Genomic DNA, 15309 nt, shown 5'->3' with positions numbered 1-15309 from the left:
GGACCTATGTCACAAGACTGTTGGAAGAATTGAATTCATGGTTACACACAAAGTGCTTAGAACAGTTACTGGCATTCATAAGTATATGACTGGGGTTAGTAGACTGGTTTTATCTTCCTCTCCCACCACCCTTTCCTCTCTGTTTCAGCTACTTTACACACTCTGTGCCTTAAATCACTATTTACAAACAAATATCTATATTTCCTGATCTCCCTTACGACAGATCTAGCCACTTAACTAAGTTTTGGCTAATGGAATGTAAGTAGAAGTGGTTGTTTAACTTCCAGGAATTGCCCTTAAACAAGACTGTGCCGTTCTCTTCCCCTTTTCTTTTCTCCTACTAGATGAAATGCAGGCGTGATGGCTGGAGCTGGAGCAGCCATCTTGGACCATGAAGCAAAGCTGAATGTGGAGGATTTGGGACCAACAAGATAGAAAAAGTCTAGGTTCATAATGATTATGGAACCACCATACGAGCCTGAATCCAGGACATTCCTGGCCATTCACATGAGAGATGGAAACTTCTAACTTCCCTCTTGTTTAGGCTCCTGTTGTTTTGGGTATCTACCCCTCACCGATGCAATGAATCCAAACTGATTCAGGAACAGAATTTGGATTTGGACCCAGGCTTGCCTGTCCTTGAGATGCCCCACCAGGTACATGGCAGACTACCTGAATCAGAATCATGGGTGTGGAATTTGGTTAAAACGTGTATTCTGGAGTCCCACATCAGCTCTGCCAAGTTAGACTTTCCAGAGTTAGGGCCTGGGCAATTCTATTTAAAGCAAGATGCCCACCCAGAGGGTTCTAATGTACACTCAAGTCTGAGAACATGACGTGTCATTCTGTTTCCTCTTGCAAATCCTAAGAAAATCAGAAGTCCATTCTGATCTTTTGGGTAGAACTAAAGGTAAGTAGAACTCAGGGGCCTAAAAATAACAGAGGACTCTGGGTTGGAGGGGGGCTTGTGGACAGAGGTCAAGAGTCAGGAGCCTCAGGTAATCTGTATCTATCCCCCGAGGCAAGGGGCTGTGCAGCCCTCTCTGAGGTCGAGGACACAGCTCTATTGCGGTGGGGGGTAGGGGTGGTTGGATAATGTGGAGGATCAGCCATCTCCACACTCCTGCCCTCACACATGGCAATTGCTCCAAAGCTGGGATCGTCTGAGTCCCTGAGTGTCTCTGGCATATTGAGATGCCCTTATGGAGCCCAGGACAAGCCCCAGGAGGCAAATCTCAGCTCAGGAGCCTGGATTTTGGTGCAAAGCTGTTTCCCCCTTTGCCAGCCACTGTTCTCCTTTTGAGAAACAGCTCATGCCTTTCATAAGCTGGTGGGCCCCAGGGGAGACTCAAAGCCTGACATGAGGTACCTGGGGACCATGTGATGAGAGCTGCGTGCTGTCTGACTTTGCCACAAAGTCAGGTGTGCCCAGCAGCATCTGTCATCAAAGGGAGAAGGCACACAGGGAGGGAGACCGGGCCCAGGCACGTCCTGAAGCCCAGGCGAGCGCTAAGCAGGCAGTTAACTCCCCGGAGGCCCTTCTCCAGCTTCCAGCTGCCCCGCCCTCCACCCACACCTCAGACGCAGGTCCCCCAGGCCCAGTTGCCCAAGGATTGAAAACTCGATCCTGTGCCATATAAAGAGCTCGGTGGACACTTGGCCTAATACTTGGTGAAGATTGGAACTCACAGGCAGAACGCCCACAGACAGCAGGTCCCTGGTGAGACAGAGGGTCCTGGTCCCTGCCTTGTTCTCCCTTTCACAGGTGAGTGTGAGAAGGACCTTGGGTTGATGGCGTGAGGGGAACGAATGCTAAGCAGTCTGACCTTAAGCATCAGCTATCTGGGAAAGCCAGCCTGGAGGCCTTGGGCGCCTGTGCCCCACCTCATCATCATCCCAGGAAAGGCTGAGTTCAGGCACAGCCCCTCCTTCAGGGACCCAGAGCCACTGGTCCCAGCTTGCTAGTTGCCAGGCAACCCAGGATGAGCCTTCGAGGTCATTTCTCAGACAATCCTGAGGTCTCTCCACAGGCTGCTAACAGATGGTTCCACAGCAGCCAGCCCAGCCAGAAATCGATTGCTGTGGCACTGCTGCCCGTTTCCGACGGCAACAGTGATGAGAAACCTTTTCAGGGTTTCTAGCAGTACATTTTGTTGTCCGTTTTGCCTGGAAGGAGAGGCGGCTTGAGGTCAGGCTCTATGTCAGTTCAAGGCAGTGGCTGGTCTTGCCAGGTGGGCATGGATTTGGAGGGAGGGAGATCGGAGGACTGGTGATAAGGAGGTACTCTGTGGTTGGACTCTCAGGATGGGCCCAGATTGCGAGAGAATGATTGTCCCAGGTGACTGTCCACCAAGGGGCACCCCTTGAATGGAGGCTCTATATTCAGGGGACGCCTGTGGGTGTCATTCTCTTCCCTTCTCTGTTTGTAGGACCTGGACAAAATTAGAGAAAATATTGCAACATCCACTAGGCCTTACCTTTAATACTTCTAATTGCAGTGAGACAAATTTTAGGACAAAAGAGACAAGTCATGGCTTTTTCCTGTCCTGTTATCCTGACCTAAGAAAATGCTAGCAACATTTGGCTACTATTCCCTGGGGACAGAACTAGTCACAACTAGATTGTGACTCTTACTCATTGCAGGCAGCTTCAGAGGTGACATCTCAGCATGACTTTCTTGCCTTCTCTGAGGCACGAAGAGCTTAACTTTCCGATAGAAATGTTAAACTGCAAGCCAGCATTTTTTTTTTCCAGGACAAGGACAAACTCCCTTAAGAATTTTGCAAACATTACATGTTCTCTTTCCCCTTGTTGCAATATGTATAATTTTTCTTCTGGTGCAACTTGCTTAATAGTCATAGTTTGTTAATTCCATCTGTTTCCCAAGAAGAGGACAAATTGTTACATGGTGACACCCTGGGTTCTGAGAGTCTCCATAAGCCACAGCTGGTCAAGAACCTCATCAGTGGAGGAGCAGCAATTTGTCCTCCTGCAATAGAACCTTATTGTAGAGTTGGATGTGCTTCCCCATCCTCCTTCTGCACCTCCATTCTTTTTTTTTTTTTTGCGGTACGCAGGCCTCTCACTGCTGTGGCCTCTCCCGTTGCGGAGCACAGGCTCCGGACGCGCAGGCTCAGCGGCCATGGCTCACGGGCCCAGCCACTCCACGGCATGTGGGATCTTCCCGGACCGGGGCATGAACCCGTGTCCCCTGCATCGGCAGGTGGACTCTCAACCACTGCGCCACCTGGGAAGCCCTGCACCTCCATTCTTAAACTTACTGAATGGCAGCGTTGGGCCTTGTCTAAGACAGCATGGCCCACTACAAAAAAGCTCATGTTTCTGTGAAGGCCAAAGGCATACAACAATAAGCCAGTGCCCATGAGGTTCAGTGGTCTTTCCTTGTGCCCCTCACCCAGGACTAGGTGGCCTTGAAGCATGGGGAAATGTCCTACTGCAGGCTCAGTTGTGATATGAGCTGAGAGACACCTACACATGAGACCTGCTGGCCTGAAGATGGTGGAGTGCTCTGAACCATTATCAACATAGGATGCTAGTTCTCCTGGAGTCATACACGTGGGTCTGGGAGCCAGCGGGGGGAGGTTGGAGTGGTACATACTCAGTACCCAGGAGGAGAACTGGGTCCATCAAGAGATACAAAAGTGATTCCTCTGAAGTGGAAGCTGAGACTGTCACTGAGAAAACAGGTAATGAGGTGGGTTACGGTGTTGGCTGGGTGTTGACCTTGACTGTGGAGAGGAAATGCAGGCTGCCATAAAGCAGAGACAAGGAGGAACCTGGAGACAGCCCGGGGTGGGGTGCGATTATCTGGACACCTCCTTGTTCCTCCAGTCCCAGTGGTAAAAGTAAATGGAGGGGGCTTCCCTCGTGGTGCAGTGGTTGAGAATCTGCCTGCCAATGCAGGGGACACAGCTTTGAGCCCTGGTCTGGGAAGATCCCACATGCTGCGGAGCAGCTGGGCCCGTGAGCCACAACTACTGGGCCTACGCGTCTGGAGCCTGTGGTCTGCAACAAGAGAGGCCGCAACAGTGAGAGGCCCGCGCACCACGATGAAGAGTGGCCCCCGCTTGCCACAGCTAGAGAAAGCCCTCACACAGAAACGAAGACCCAACACAGCTAAAAATAAATAAATAAATTTATTTAAAAAAAAAAAGTAAATGGAGGATTTCTACCCTACATGGCGAAAATACACGCGGGGTTGAGATTCTTCACGAAGGAAGCCTTGAATCATGAATGAATCCTCCAGCGGTGGTACTGGCTAAAGGCAAAAGGAATGCGCAACCAGAAGTGCCAGTGAGAACCACGGCCCCAGGAGGACCAACAGGCTCGGATGCCCCTTGGTGGGCCCTTGGAGGGCGGTGGGGTCTAGACCAGAACAGTCAAGAGGGAGCCTGGTCAGACAGCCAGCACCTCCCAGGGCAACTGGGAACCCTGAGTCCTTCCAGCCTCTCCTCCTCTCTCCTCTTCTCCAGCCCCTAGTGCCCAGCTCTCCCTTCCCGTCGGGAAGGACAGGGGCCTCTGGCCCTAGAGAATAGTTTGGTTGATTTCCCTCTCTCCCCAATAGCACCTTTCAAAAGTGGTCCATAGAGGTGTGTCAGAGTTTGGGTCTGGCGTCTGACCTCTTGGATTCCCAGCCCCAGCACAACAATTACTTGCTAAGAGTGTGTATGTGTGTGTGCCCATGTGCGAGTTACTTAGTCTTTCTGTGGCCGTAGCTTCTTCCCCTATGAAAGGGGAAAAAGTACCTAAATCTTATGAATTATTGTTGAAATTAAATGTAGAACTAAACCAAAATGTTGGGCTTCCCTGGTGGCACAGTGGTTAAGAATCTGCCTGCCAGTGCCAGGGACACGGGTTCGAACCCCAATTCGGGAAGATCTCACATGCCAAGGAGATCTGTGTGCATGCCACAGATCTCACAGGAGTAGTTGTGTGAGTGTGAGCCTGTGCTCTAGAGCCCACGAGCCACAACTACTGAGCCCGCATGCCACAACTACTGAAGCCCGCATGCCTAGAGTCCATGCTCCGCAATAAGAGAAGCCACCACAATGAGAAGCCTGCGCACCGCAAGGAAAAGTAGCCCCCGCTTGCCGCAACTAGAGAAGGTTCGTGCACAGCAACGAGGACCCAATGCAACCAAAAATAAATAAATAAATTTGTAAAACCATAAGATTTCTAAAAGAAAAAATAGGAGAAAAATTTTACAATCTGTAGGTAAGAAAAGGTTTCTTAGACTGGACACAGAAAACAATAACCATCAAAAAACAGTAAATTAGACTTCATCACAAAAGTCATCTTTAATAAAATGAATAGACAAGCCACGGAAGAAAATATTCACAAAACCCATATCTTGACAAATGATTTGATTCCAGAAAATATAGTTTCTAAAACTCAATGATAAAAAGACAAATACCCAGTTTTAAAATGGGCAAAAGATTTGAACAGATACGCCACAAAGAAAGATATGAACTTGGCCAATAAGCATAAGACAAGATATTTAACATCATTAGTTGTCAAGGGAATGTAAATTAAAGCCACAGTGAGATACCACTGCAAAACCTCACAGAATGGCTAACAACGAAAAGACAGTCCCAAGAGACACTGAGGGTGTGGAGCACCTGGAATGCCCGTGTATTGTTGGTGAGAGGATAAAACGGCTCAGTCACGTTGGGGAACAGATCTGGCAGTTTCTTATAAAACTAAATACTTACACACCCTGTGACTGGCAAGTCCACTTGTAGGCATTTACTAAAGAGACATGAAAATATACGCCCACAAAGAGATTTGGACAAGATCCATAGCAGCTTTATTGACAAGCCCAAATGGTAAACAGCCCAAGTGTTATCAACAGGACAATAGATTTGACTGTATACTTACAATAGAATACTAACCAGTAAGGTAGAAGGGACTATTGCTAGATGGCAGCAACATGGATGAATCTTAGAAACAGGCTGAGGGAAAGAAGACGGACATGGAAGAACACATAGTGTATGATTCCATTTATATGAAGTTCTAGAACAAGCACAACCAATCTATGATTAAAAAAATGATTACAGTGTCTGCCTCGGGACTGGGGACAAGGGTGACTGAGGATTGACTAGGAAGGAACATGAGGGAATTTCCTGGGGTGATGGAGGTGTTCTGTATATTGATGAGGGTCTGGGTAACATGGAAACCTGCATTTGCCAAAATTCATCTAATGGTACACTTATAATCTGTGCATTTCACTGAGTCTAATTTTATCTCAAAAGTAAAAAAGGGGGGCTTCCCTGGTGGCGCAGTGGTTGAGAGTCCGCCTGCCGATGCAGGGGACAGGGGTTCATGCCCCGGTCCGGGAAGATCCCACATGCCACGGAGCAGCTGGGCCCGTGAGCCATGGTCGCTGAGCCTGCGCGTCTGGAGCCTGTGCTCCGCAACGGGAGAGGCCACAGCAGTGAGAGACCCACGAACCGCAAAAAAAAAAAAAAAAAAAAAAAGTAAAAAAGGGGGCAGAAGACCTGAATAGACGTTTTTCCAAAGAGGTCATGCAGATGGCCAAAAGGCACATGAAAAACTGCTCAGCATCACTAATCATCAGGGAAATGCAAATCAAAACCACAGTGAGATATCACCTCACACCTGTCAGAATGGCGATCCTCAAAAAGAACACAAATAACAAATGTTGGTGAGGATGTGGAGAAAAGGGAACTCTGTACACTGTTGGTGGGAATGCAAATTGGTGCAGTCACTGTGGAAGACAGTGTGGAGGTTTCTCAAAAAACTAAAAATGGAACTACTATATGACCCACGAACTCCACTTCTGGGTATATATCCGAAAGAAACAAAAACACTAATTCGAAAAAATACATGCACCCCAATGTTCATAGCAGCATTATTTACAACTGCCAGGATATGGAAGCAACCTAAGCGTCCACCAAAAGATGACTGGATAAAGAAGATGTGGTGTATCTACAACAGAATACTACTCAGCCATAAAAAAGAATGAAATTTTGCCATTTGCAGCAACATGGATGGACTTGGAGAGTATTATGCTAAGTGAAATAAGTCAGACAGAGAAAGACAAATAATGTATGATATCACTTATATGTGGAACGTAAAAAATACAACAGACAAACGAATATAACAAAAGAGAAACAGACTCACAGATATAGAGAACAAATTAGTGGTTACCAGTGGGGAGAGGGATCAGGATAAATGCATTATAAGGGTAGGGGATTAATAGGTACAAACTATTGTGTATAAAATAAGCTACAAGTGGGAATTCCCTAGTGGTCCAGTCGTTAGGACTTGGTGCTTTCACTGCCGAGGGCCTGGGGTTCAATCCCTGATCAGGGAACTAATATCCCACAAGCCACACGGCGCAGCCAAAAAATTAATAAATAAATAAAATAAGCTACAGAGGGAATGGATAAAGAAGTTGTGGTGCATATATACCATGGAATATTAGCCATAAAAAGAAACAAAATTGGGTCATTTGTAGAGACGTGGATAGACCTAGAGTGTGTCATACAGAGTGAAGCAAGTCAGAAAGAGAAAAACAAATATTGTGTATTAACACATATATGTGGTATCTAGAAAAATAGTACAGATGAACCAGTTTGCAAGGCAGAAATAGAGAGACAGGTGTAGAGAACAAACGTATGGTCACAAAGGGGGAAAAATTGGAGGAGGGGATGAATTAGAAGATTGGGATTGACATATATACACTAATATGTACAAAATAAATAGGTAACTAATAAGAACCTGCTGTATAAAAAATAAATAAATAAAATTAAATTTTAAAAAATAAAATGAAAGTAACAGAAAACCCTAAAAAAAAGCTAAACAGGGAATATAGCCAGTATTTTATAATAACTATAAATGGAGTATAACCTTTAAAAATTGTGAATCACTCTACTGTACACTTGTAACATATAATATTGTACATCAACTATATTTCTATAAGAAAAAGAAAAAAAGAACTGCAAACAAATATTGAACTCTAGTCAATGTTATTCATGCTGAAGTGTTTAGGAATGAAGTGTACCGACACCTGCAAATTACTCTTAAATGCATTAAATATAAGATGTGTTGTTATTCACAATAGTCAAAATGTGGAAGCGATCCAATTGTCCATTAACAGATAGATAAACAAAATGTGGTATAGACACACAAAGGAATATTATTCAACCTTAAAAGGGAAGGAAATTCTGACACATGCTACAACATGAATGAACCTTGAAGAAATTTTGCTAAGTGAAATTAGCAAGTCACAAAAGGACAAAAACCTCTATGATTCCACGCATATGAGGTACTTAGAGTAGTCAGATTCATAGAGCCAGAAAGATCGGTGGTTGCCAGGGGCTGGGGGTGGAGGGGAATGGGGAGTTATTATTTAATGGGTACAGAGTTTCAGTTTTGCAAGATGAAAAAAATGTGGAGATGGATGGTGGTGATGGTCACACAATGTGAATGTACTTAATGCCACAGAACTGTACACTTAAAAGTGCTTAAAATGGCAAACTTTGTGTTATACATATTCTACCACAATTAAAATAGACAAAGTAAGATGCATTGATGGATAAATACATGATGAAGCAAATGTAGCAAAATGTTAACAATTGTAGAATCCAGGCAGTGAGTATATGTGCATTCATTGTACAGTTTCTTCAACTTTTCCATGCATTTGAAATTTTTCAAAATAAAATATTGGGAAAAAATAGATATGGGAAAATAGTAATAGTGTAAATTAGTACAACATTCCTGGAAAAAAATTCAGCAACATTTATCAAGAGCCTCGTCCCATTAATTTCCCTGTTCTAAGGGAATAATTGGAATGAGAACAAAGATGTATGTAAAACTGGAATTGTTACTTTAATACTTGGCAGAACTTAGCGTGGAGGCCTGGGGTTTTCTCTGTGGGAAGATATTTGACTGCCGATTCAATTTACTCATGTGATGAGCAGACTCTAAGATGACCCCCTTCTGGTATCAAATCTTTGTGTAATCTGCTCCCCTTGAGTGTGGGAAAGACATGTGATTTGCTCCTAAACAATAGAATGTGGAGTCATGGAAAGTCATTTCCATGATTAGGTTATGTAAGATTGTAAATTCTGGCTGGCTGGCAGACTCTCCCTAGACTCTCCCTATTGCCTTTTTGGCTTGTACCCTCTGATGAGGCAAGTGGCTGTGTTGGAGAGGTCCGTGTGGCAAGAAACAGATGGTGACCTCAGGTTAAGAGCCAGCTGGGAACTGAAGCCCAGAATCCAACAATTTTTGAGGGACTGGATTCTGCAAACAACCATGTGAACCTACAAGTGGACTTTCCCCAGTTGAGCCTTCAGATAAGACCTAGCCCCGGCCAACGATTGCAGCCTTGAGAGAGATTCTGAAACAGAGCCCCCACCTAAGATGTGCCCAGACTCCTAACCCACAGAAATCATGAGATAATAAACATGTGGTTTTAATTTGCTAAGTTTGTTGTAATTTGTCACATAGCCATAGGTTACTAATTATAGAACTATTCAGCTACCTTATTACTTTTTGATTCAGTTTTGGAAAGTAGTAGTTTTCTAGAAATGTATTCATTTTGCCTCAGTTTTCAAATATATTGGCATAAAGTTGTTCTGTTTAAAAACTTGATTGTAAAATATAACTCACATACAGGAAGGTGCATAAAACATAAATGCGTAATATAATGTACAATTACAAAGCAAACATCTGTGTAATCACCACCCAAGTCAAGAAATAGAATATTGCCAGCACCACAAGAATCCCCATGGGCCCCTTCTCAATCACATCCCCACCTTTCCTCTTAGGAGTAATCATTCTTTTATTTACGGTTATCTCTGCCTAGTGTTATAGTTTCATCATTCTATATAGCTTATCCATCCTTATATAATATAGTTTAGATTTTTCTGTTCTTGAATTTTAAATAAATGGAAAAATCCCCTACATATCTTTTGTGTTTTGCTTCTTTTGCTCATCACTGGCTTTATAACATTAATTCATGTTGTTGTGAAGTTCTAGTTTATTGTCACTGCTGTTTAATATTCCATGGTATGATTATACCAAAATTGACTTAGCTACTTTATTATTGATAGGTATTTTGATTGTTTCCAGTTTGGGGCTCCATAAATAATTCTCCTCTGAACATTTTTGTACATGTCTCCTGGTGCACAGTCCATGCATTTCTTAGGGCATTTTTCCAGTGGGGATGTTGCAGGGTCACAGGATGTGAGTATTTATACCACTTTACTGCAGAATGCCAAACTTTCCCCCAGGGTAGTTGGGCTAATAGTCACCAGCAGTGTATGAGAGTTCCTGTTGGACCATACCCTTGTGACCACTTGTCTTGTCCCACTTTTGAATTTTACCCAACTGGTGTGTGTATAGTGGTATTTCATTATAGTTTTTGTACTACCTTGATTATTTATGGAGTTAAGCACTTTTCCATGTATTTATTGGTCATTCGGATTTCCTTTTTTTTTGCAAAGCATGCATTGAATTTATTTGTCCATTTTTCTATTTGGTGGGTTTGTCTTTTCTTGTTGATTTGCAGGAGTTCTTTATATATTTGAAATAAGACTCCTTTATCAGTTATATGTGTTCAAGTATTATTCCATTGTATGGCTTGTCTTTTCATTCTCTTTGTGGAGTTTCTGGATTCTGATATAATTAAATGTATCTATTTTTCCTTTATGGTCACTTATGATAACTTGTTCCCTTGTTTGCATGGTTAACGGTTCACATTTTAAAAAACATAACTTGTTGAAATTTTGAGGCTTAGGATGATGGTGCATTCCTTCGGAGGGCATTTGCTTCTATCAGGTGCTAGGGGGCATTACAAGCCCAGGATCATTTTAAATTAAGTTTACAGTCTGAATATTTGGAGACCATGATAGATGATGTGAATTGTATGCATAAGGGACAGCTTCAGGAAGCAACTTCTCAGGAATATGGTTTCTTTCCTCCTGCTCTTTTCGGCACCATGGCGTATTTCCTTGTAATCCCCAGGGGCGGGGGTGGGATGGTTTCTGCTGCTTCACTCTTACAGTGAGAGTGTGGCCCCTTGGGGTCTCTTATCAGCTTCTCCTTCTTGATTAGGTCCTAGGCTTTGTGAGATCTCAAACCTGAAGCCCATCAGATATCAAACCCAAAGTTGGCAAATGACCTCAGGGAAAGATAGCTCCACACCTTGACTAACCTCACTCATTTGGCTTAGGTTTTGCCTGGTTATTCATTACAAGCTTGTCAGAATTCAAGGATGCTTATTCATTATAAGCATCTTCCTAAAAAAATCTTCTTTTCAGGAAGATGTTTTTAGGAAGATGCTTACCAGAAGCTTCACTCCTAAAGACTTATGTACTAAGATGTTAATTGGCAAACTAGTTAAAATACATACAAATTAGGTAGAATAGGTAGTGTTCAAAAAAAGGTGAATTATTAAATTATGATATCCATATATGATAATTACCATGCCCATTTTCTAAAATACACCCTATGGCAAAGACTGTCAGATGTCCATCAAAATCTGTTGTCTCCTGCTTTTGTATTAGCAGTAAGGTTACTTTGCTGCCAAGCTAGAAACTACATTTCCCAGCCTCCATTGTAGCTGGATGTAGCTACATGATAGATTATTATCAGTGGATGTGAGCAAAAGTGATGGGTGTCACCTCCAAGCCCAGGCCTTCAAGTTTAGGTGCATTCCCCTTCATGCCCTTTTTTTTTTTCCCATTGGGCTAAACATGGGCCATGATTTGACTTTGAAGATGAAGACAACACCTTAGGAGTTGTCAGAGCCACAGGATGGGAGAGACCTAGTCCCTGAATGACTGTAGGGAGCACAGTGGCCCCAACAATCTGGACCACTCATCTCAGGATTGTTACATGAGAAAAACAAACAAACTTCTGTTGAGTTACTGTATTTGGGGATATCTTTGTTATAGCACTTTGCCTTTCCCCCTAATTAATACACACCCACTTAATGGTTCCATTTCATGGAGATGTCAATCCATTGACCTCAGTTGTTCTTCTTCCTCCCATCTTTACTTCTCTTGGGATCTCTTCTTGATTCTACGGTCTCTTATGACAATCACATCCCTGCAATATTAAGTCTTTAGCCCCTCTTTCATTTCATTTTACTTGGCAAAACTCATCCTTCTGGTGCCTGTGTTCAAGTATCTGAAGATCACTGATAAAATCATACAGTTAAGGCTGACTGGTTTTCTTTTCTCAAACAGAAAATGGACTCAACATGGAAAATTCTTCTATGTTTTTTGAATAAGCACAATTTCCTTCTTCTCTACTCTCTCAAGATTATAGTTTCATTTCTTTTCCTTGTTCTTCAAAATTTGTACCTCCTTTCCTAGGTTCATTCTTGTTTGGTGACCTTGCCTCATTTTTTCCTAAGAGAATTAAAGCCTTCAATCACACCGACATGTTTCATCTTCCCACCACTAAATCTGCAAACCCACCTGCTTCTGCAGGCCCTGGAGAAGCTGGCCCGGCTTCTCTCAAGGGTGTCTGACTCTGAATCTCTGCCTCTTTTACATTCTCAAAGTGTTTTCTTCTCAACTGGGTCATTTTCCAATAGCTCACGGCTATCTGTAATATCTCTCTTGTTTCACCCGACAAAACAAGACACATATCTCTATTCACTTTCTATCCCATATGACACACAACCACAGACTTAGTGGCTTAAAACAATCCAGATTTATTGCGTCACAGCTTCTGTGGGTCAGAAGTCCAGCAGGTTTTTGCTGGGCTCTCTGTCCAGGGTCTCACCAGGCTGAAAGCAAGGCTCTGGTTGGCCAAGGCTCTGATCTCCTCTGAAGCCCAGGTTCCTCTTCAAACTCACTAGTTGGTGGCAGAATTCAGCTCCTTGCTTCTCTATCCACACTGTCTCCCTAGGTTAGTGTCAGTTCATCTGGTGATGTGGCTTTAAACGCCATTTAGATACTGAAAGACTCACACCATTTTATCTCTAGCCCAAACCTCTTCCCCAAGCTCCAGACTCATTTCTGTGGGAACTTATCTGATAGTTTCATTCAGCTCTCTCACTGGCATCTCAAACTAAACGTGTCCTAAAGGGAACTCTGGATTTCCTGCTCCCCAAACCTGTTCTCCCTCTGGGTGACTGCACCAACCCGCACCCAGTCAGAGAGCCAGGAACCTGGAGTTTTCCTTGATCCCTGCCTTACCCTCACTTCTCATACATAGCTTGTCAGGGTCTGTCATTATACCTCTAAATTACACACATCTGAATCAGTACTGTCTGCACCTTAGTCCTGACCTCTGTCACCTTTTCCTGGACTACTGTTCTAGTCTCCTTACTTCCTACTTCCATCCCAGACCCCCTAAATCAATTCTCCATATGGCCCAAAGGAATCATTTAAAAGCATAAATCAGGTAATATAACTTTCCTGCTTAAGTCATGTGAATAATTTCCCAATGCACTTCAAATAAAATTCACTTTCTGGGACTTCCCTGGCGGTCCAGTGGTAAAGACACCATCTTGCACTGCAGAGGGTGCAGGTTTGATCCCTGCTCGGGGAACTAAGATACCACATGCCTCGCAGAGCGGCCAAAAAAAAAAAAAAATTCACTTTCCCCCCTGGCCTATGAAGTCTGTGGTCTGTGTAATCTGACCACTGTCTCCTCTGAAGCTCTCAAAAATGCCATCGTCCTGCCCATTCCTCTGACTGAACAATCTCTCTACTGTTCATCAGGGCTGGTTCCCTCTTTCCTTCAGCTGTGGTTTAAATGGTACCAGCTCAGAGAGCCCTTCGCTCTCCAATGAATCTAAAGGGTCCCCTCCTAGTACTCCCTCCGTCTCTTTCAGGGCACTTGTTTGATGGGTGCACTTATTTATTGTCCATATGCCCCACCAGCCCATGGTTGGTTTCACCTTTGCACGAATGGTGAACTTGCAGAGAATGGGACGCTATTCTAGCTGTGGGACTGGGCTGACTTCTAACCAGCCAGGCTCCCAGGAGCCTCCCAAGTAGCAGCAGAACAGCGAGTGCTGCAGGGGTGAATTATCCAGGATGTGAACTCAGGGCTGGTCACTAGATTTTTTATTTTTTATTTTTTTAAATTTACTTTTGGCTGCATTGGGTCTTCGTTGGGTTGCGCGGGCTTCTCATTGCAGTGGCTTCTCTTGTTGTGGAGCACGGGCTCTAGGCTCGAGAGCTTCAGTAGTTGTGGCTCTCAGGCTCTATAGCACAGGCTCAGTTGTAGCACACGGGCTTAGTTGCTCCCCGGCATGTGGGATCTTCCCGGACCAGGGTTCGAAGCCGTGTCCCCCGCATTGGCAGGTGGATTCTTAACCACTGCGCTACCTGGGAAGCCCCAGATTTTTTGATATCATTTTTTAAATGGATATAAAATTTACACATAGTGGGCTTCCCTGGTGGTGCAATGGTTGAGAGTCCGCCTGCCGATGCAGGGGACACGGGTTCGTGCCCCGGTCCGGGAAGATCCCACATGCCGCGGAGCTGCTGGGCCCGTGAGCCATGACCGCTGAGCCTGCGCGTCCGGAGCCTGTGCTCCGCAACGGGAGAGGCCACAACGGTGAGAGGCCCACGTACCGCAAAAAAAAAAAAAAAAAAAAAAAAAATTTACACATAGTAAAATGCACACATCCTAAATGTACAATTCAATGAGTTTTTGTTTTTTTGTTTTTTTTGCGGTACGCGGGCCTCTCACTCTTGTGGTCTCTCCCGTTGCGGAGCACAGGCTCCGGACGCGCAGGCTCAGCGGTCATGGCTCACGGGCCCAGCAGCTCCGCGGCATGTGGGATCTTCCCAGACCGGGGCACGAACCCGTGTCCCCTGCATCGGCAGGCGGACTCTCAACCACTGCACCACCAGGGAAGCCCAGGGAAGCCCTTCAATGGGTTTTAATAACACCCTGATCAAGATATAGAACACTTCTATCACCCCCAAAATTCCTACTTTCCCCTTTCTGGTCAATCCCCAAACCCCACAGGCAACCGCTGTTGGTAGCTAGATTTTTTTTTTTTTTGCGGTACGCGGGCCCCTCGTTGCTGTGGCCTCTCCCGCTGCGGAGCACAGGCTCCGGATGCGCAGGCCCAGCGGCCATGGCCCACGGGCCCAGCCGCTCCGTGGCATGCAGGATCCTCCCGGCCCGGGGCACAAACCCGTGTCCCCCGCATCGGCAGGCGGACTCCCAACCACTGCGCCACCAGGGAAGCCCGGTAGCTAGATTTTTATTCCCTGTTCAGGCAAGGGCAGTGGAGTGTTTCTATGATACTCCAGCCAATCCATATACCTTGACACCACTATT

This window comes from Mesoplodon bidens, assembly GCF_964165515.1.
Source record: "Mesoplodon bidens genome assembly, chromosome: 2".
Taxonomy (NCBI): domain Eukaryota; kingdom Metazoa; phylum Chordata; class Mammalia; order Artiodactyla; family Ziphiidae; genus Mesoplodon; species Mesoplodon bidens.
The sequence above is the reverse complement of the archived record's forward strand: the minus strand, read 5'-3'. Positions refer to the sequence as shown.